Genomic DNA, 5,500 nt, shown 5'->3' with positions numbered 1-5,500 from the left:
CATTTGACCAGGTACTTAGGAGAGGAGACCATGTCTTGAGTTCAAGGCCCGAATGGCTATATAGGAAGATACTATTTCAAAGAGAGGTTTTCTAATGCTTCTTGAATTTATGAAAACTACTTAGATTTATACTATTTTAAGTTCTATAAATATGTTAGAAACAGGATTAATTCAATAACTTTTGCTTTTTGGTTTTTTTAAAAAAATATTTTAGTACCAGTTTTGGTGGCACATGGCGGTAGGATTTGCTGAAGAAGGCAGAGGAAGGAGGATCACAAGTTCGAGGCCAGCCTGGGCTATACACTTAAAAAAAAAACAAGCAAACAACAACAGCAAAACACACACACACACACACACACACACACACACACACACAGATCCCTTCCCCCTACGCACACCGCCTCTGCATCATAGCTCTGTCCCCGCACTCAGCCCCGTCCCTCACCCACAACCAGCCCATACCCGGGATCATCTAGACTTGCTGCTTGACATTCAGCTCAGGAACCCCGACTTGTGGACATGGTGAATCAGGTGATCAGATGCGAGGCTGCAGTCGCCTGGGAGGCTGGCAAGACTCTCTCCATAGAAGAAATCGAAGTAGCCCCTCCCAAGGCTCGTGAAGTTTGAATTAAGATCATCGCCACCGCCATTTGCCCTGAGTGGAGCTGATCCTGAGGGGTGTTTCCCAGTGATCTTGGGACATGAAGGCGCTGGGATTATGGAAAGCATGGGTGAAGGGGTCACTAAGGTGAAGGCAGGTGACACTGTCATCCCACTTTACATCCCACAGTGTGGAGAATGCAAATTTTGTCTGAATCCTAAAACAAACCTTTGCCAGAAGATATGAGTCACTCAGAGGAAAGGATTAATGCCAGATGGCACTAGCAGATTTACCTGCAAAGGAAAGTCTATTTTTCATTTCATGGGAACCAGCACATTTTCTGAATACACAGTTGTGGCTGACCTCTCCGTTACTAAAATTGATCCTTCAGCACCTTTGGATAAAGTCTGCCTTCTCTGGTGTGGCACTTCAACTGGCTATGGTGCTGCTGTGAACACTGCCAAGTGCCTGGTTCTACCTGTGCATCTTTGGCCTGGGATGAGTTGGATTGGCAGTGATCATGGGCTGTAAAATAGCTGGTGCATCCCGGATCATTGGGACTGACATCAATAAAGATAAATTCGCAAAGGCCAAAGAATTTGTAGCCTCTGAATGTACTAACCCCCAGGATTTCAGTAAACCCATCCAGGAAGTATTCACTTAGATGACAGATGGGGGAGTAGATTACTCTTTCGAGTGTATCAGCAACGTGAAGGTCATGAGAGCAGCCCTCAAGGTGGCGCACAAAGGCTGGGGAGTCAGTGTGGTGGTTGGCATAGCTGCTTCAGGTGAAGAAATCGCCACTCACCAGTTCCAGCTGGTGACAGGATGCATGTGGAAAGGCACTCCTTTGGAGGATGGAAGAGTGTAAAGAGTGTCCCAAAGTTGGTATCTGAATAGATGTCAAAAGAGATAAAAGTTGACGAATGTGTAACTGACATTCTATCATTCGACCAAATTAACAGAGGCTTTCACCTGATGTACTTTGGGAAAAGCATTCGAACCATTCTAAAGATGTAAGTTCAGAAGAGAACTCTGTCCATCCTGTACTTTTTTCTGTGATGGGATGAGAACAGATTGACAGATCTGCTTCAGAAACTACTAGGAATGTGTGTAATCATGCCTCTAATTGAGGACAAGGCAAATAATCACAAGTCAGTTTTTTTAAACTCTCCATGTAAATAATTGCTGCTCAGGACATATTTTAATATAATAAAAATACTTTCCACATAAAAAAACTTACTATATGTTAAATTAATTTTTACCAGAATACAAAGTATTATTTTTCTATTACATATAACAATTTTCATATAGATATATTATACTTTTCATATATGTATCATTATGCTTCGTTCTTTCAAAATATTATTTATTATTATTATTGTGTGTGAAAAAACACACAGAAATGTAACATGAGGGCCTGATTGTTGGGGTTTCTGTCCTGCCCAGTTCCCACATTTGTTAAGTCCCAAGGAAAATCACATGGAGAGGTCTACATCAGTTATAAACTTATTGGTCCATTAGCTCAGGCTTTTTATTAACTCTTATAATTTATATTAGCCCATTATTCTTATCTATGTTAGCCACATGGCTCAGTACCTTTTTCTTTAGGGCAGGTCGCATCCTGCTCCTTCGGTGTCTGTACAGTACTGTGGGAAGAGCTTCCTTCTTTTTAGAATACTCCTGTAATCATTGCCCCACCTCTACTTCCTGTCTGGTTGTCCTGCCTATACTTCCTGCCTCGCTACTGGCCATTCAGCGTTTATTTAAAACATGATTGACAGAATACAGACAATTCTCTGCACCACAGAAAGAGAAAGAGAGATGGATTTTGTGTATATATTAGCTTGAGAAAATCATAGACCAACTTCTGTGGAGTGGGTTCTCCCCTTCTACCTTTCCATGAGTTTCATGGATCCAACTCAATTCACCAGTAAAAAATAACTCTTCAAACCTGAGATATCGCAGAAATTAATGTTTTGAATTTTCCTTGTCTTAAGTGGGAAATATTTTTACTACCATTCTAGCAATGGAAGGGAAGAGAAAGAACTTTCTTTGTAAGCCAATTAAGAAATGATTTTTGGATTATTAAGTTAAGAAAATAAAGGAAAGGGTACTTGAAATCAATGTTCAAAAACTGAATAATGGTTTTCTTAGCAATAGGAGTCAGTACAGGAAATAGTTTGAACAGCACTTTATTGACTTAATTTTCAAACCTTGAATTATTTGTTTTGAACCAATGAGCTACAATTCTATATTATATCCTATAAAAAATTGAACCTGAAAAAAAGAAAAAATGATTACTGGGAAAATGCCAGGATTAATGTTGCTGGATCATGTGATATATTCATGTGATACTGTTTTAGTCTTATGAAGAGTGTCCCTACTGATTTCCATAATGAATGTACTAGTTTACATCCTACCAGCTGTGCATAAGGTTTCCTTTTGTTCAAATCCTCACTATTACTTAATTGGTTTCTTAATGACTGTCATTATGTATAGAATGAGATAGAATTGCAATATCATTTTAATTTGGATTTCTTTGATAATTATTGATGTTGGACATTTTTCACATATTAATTGCCCATTTGTACAAACTTGGTGCTTTTTTAACTTTCTTTTTACTTATCCTTTTTGTTTTACATCATGCATCCCAATTCCAATTATTTCTTGTCCCTTCATATTCCCTCATTGCCATTGTAAACTTCCACACACAAAATAAAATAAAATAAAATTTAAGAGAAAAAAAGAAAAAAAGGAAAGACTCATCATGAAAGCTGTAGTGTGACATAGTGAATCATGCATTATCCTCTTTTACCCATATGTCTTTGTGTGCAAGCGTTAGTTGCAAAGAGTCATTGGTCTGGTTTGAGGCCTCTGGTTTCTGCTACACTATTGATGCTGGGACTTCACTGGGACTATTCTTGGAAAAACTATAGAACACTTCAAAAATTTATGTGTCATCTTTGTTCAGAGACCATACTAGCCTTCTTTACATCATTCTGATTTTAGTATATGTGATGCTGAAGCGAGCACCATACTTTATGTTTTAAGAAATAGCTTCTCATTTCATTGAGTCATTTGCTGACTAGTTTGTTTTAATGACTTCATGTTAATGCATCATAGAGGTACTAGCACATCTAGGTATATTGCAACATTATTCAGGATAGGGAAGCCTTAAAAAGAATACCTATCAGTATAAAAATGGATGAAAAAAATTAATATAATTGTTTTATATATATGTATATATATATATACGTATATACATATATATATATACATCTATATAAATTTTAGCCATAAGGAAGAATCATATTATGTAAGTATATGCAATTGTTATTAAATCAATCTCACAAGAATAAACATCACATTTTGTTTCACTTGTGGGTATTATACTTTATATAGATATATAAAATAATTTATGTACATATGACTTGAAAGTAAAAGAAAAATTGACCAGGAGAACTAAAAGAAGTAATAACATAGAGGGCAAGAAATGGGAGAATAGCAGGAAATAATAGGGATATGCTCAAAGTACTATGTATTTGGATAATAGCAAATATTTATTTAATGCTATATACCAAAAATATATTTATAATTGGTTTTATCTATCCAAGTTTCATGAACAGTTAAAAAGTAAAACAGAACAATTTAAAAATGAAAAGACAAGTGTAGGCCCATATTTCAGTATGGCAAAAGAGCCATAGGCCCGGTGGTCACTTAGCTTTGCAGACAAGCTGTCTCAGCCTAACAACAGCCTGGATGTGCTGCTCCTATTTTCTTTTGTTATTAATGTAGATCGCCTGAGGAGAGGTGTTGGCTGAAGCTGATCAGGATGTTTGGTGCTCCTTTCTTTTGTAATTTGGAGGATGTCTTATAGAGATGCTAATTCATGGCCTACAGTGACAGCTAGGATACTGCAAACAGGTAGATGCGGAAGTGACAAAAGACCATTCACCTGGTTACCTAGGAAACAGCCTAATGTATTCCCCCCTGCTCAATTGATGGGATAATATATAAACTGCTTGGAGAATAAACGACAGATTTTGCCCTTCAACGATGACCATGTAAGTTGTGTCCGATTATTCCTCGTGACTCTGTTCCAGTCTGTTAGGGAAAATAGTTATCTATGTTGGAGCCCACACGGGCCTCAACAGACAAGAATTAATTTTTCCCTTTTTTATTTACATTTTTAAACAAAATATTTTTATCATGTTTATTCTCCTCTCCTGATTCCTTCCAGCTCTTCTGCTATTCAGGCATATTAGTTAAAGATAGGTTACATTCTTCTATGCTGTGGAATATTTGTTTAATGATGGAAAGTTGTGTTGCATTATTTTATACTACATTTGTTTAACTCCATGAAACTGTGTTTTTTTGCCTACCTAAAACAATTGATTGGTCTGAAAAAGCTAGACAGGAGAAAGAAATAGTTGGAGCTGGAAGGCAAAGAGAATAAAGAGGAGGAGGGAAAAAGAGAAGCAAAACAGAATGAGAAGGAAGGGGGACATCATGGGGGCCAGTCACCCAGTCACACTATCAGCAATGGAGTAATAAGTAAACAAAGATGTATAGAAGAGAAAACAGTAAAAGCCAACAGAAAAAAAGGCAAATGGGATAATTTAAGTAAAAAAAAAAACTGTCTAGAAATAAGCCAAGCTAAGACCTGGCATTCATAAGTAAGAATAAGTCTCCAAGTATTTATTTGGGATCTGGGTAACTGGCCCCCAAACAGTAAAGAAAGGAAAAAAAAAACTATACTCGTCAGTATTTATAAAGGCTTAGATGTTTCAAAATAACCATTAAAATAGTGAAGACATCAACAGACACATTCTCTATATCAAATACAATGGAAAATGTTTACAAAATAAGATAAGGGGCTAAAGTGATAGATAACTC

The 5,500-nt window shown here is 36.9% G+C and overlaps 1 non-coding gene and 1 pseudogene across 1 annotated transcript; one reads left to right on the top strand and one right to left on the bottom strand.

The window, feature by feature from the left end:
* The first annotated feature begins 709 nt into the window (after nucleotides 1–709).
* Nucleotides 710–1,621, top strand: LOC119805240 (annotated as a pseudogene).
* A 1,909-nt stretch (nucleotides 1,622–3,530) lies between these two features.
* LOC119805608 lies at nucleotides 3,531–3,637 on the bottom strand. The gene has a single exon (XR_005283930.1). It is a non-coding gene; the product is annotated as a U6 spliceosomal RNA (small nuclear RNA).
* Between the last annotated feature and the right edge of the window lie 1,863 nt (nucleotides 3,638–5,500).

This window comes from Arvicola amphibius, chromosome X (genome assembly GCF_903992535.2).
Source record: "Arvicola amphibius chromosome X, mArvAmp1.2, whole genome shotgun sequence".
Classification (NCBI taxonomy): domain Eukaryota; kingdom Metazoa; phylum Chordata; class Mammalia; order Rodentia; family Cricetidae; genus Arvicola; species Arvicola amphibius.
The sequence above is the reverse complement of the archived record's forward strand: the minus strand, read 5'-3'. Positions and strand labels throughout refer to the sequence as shown.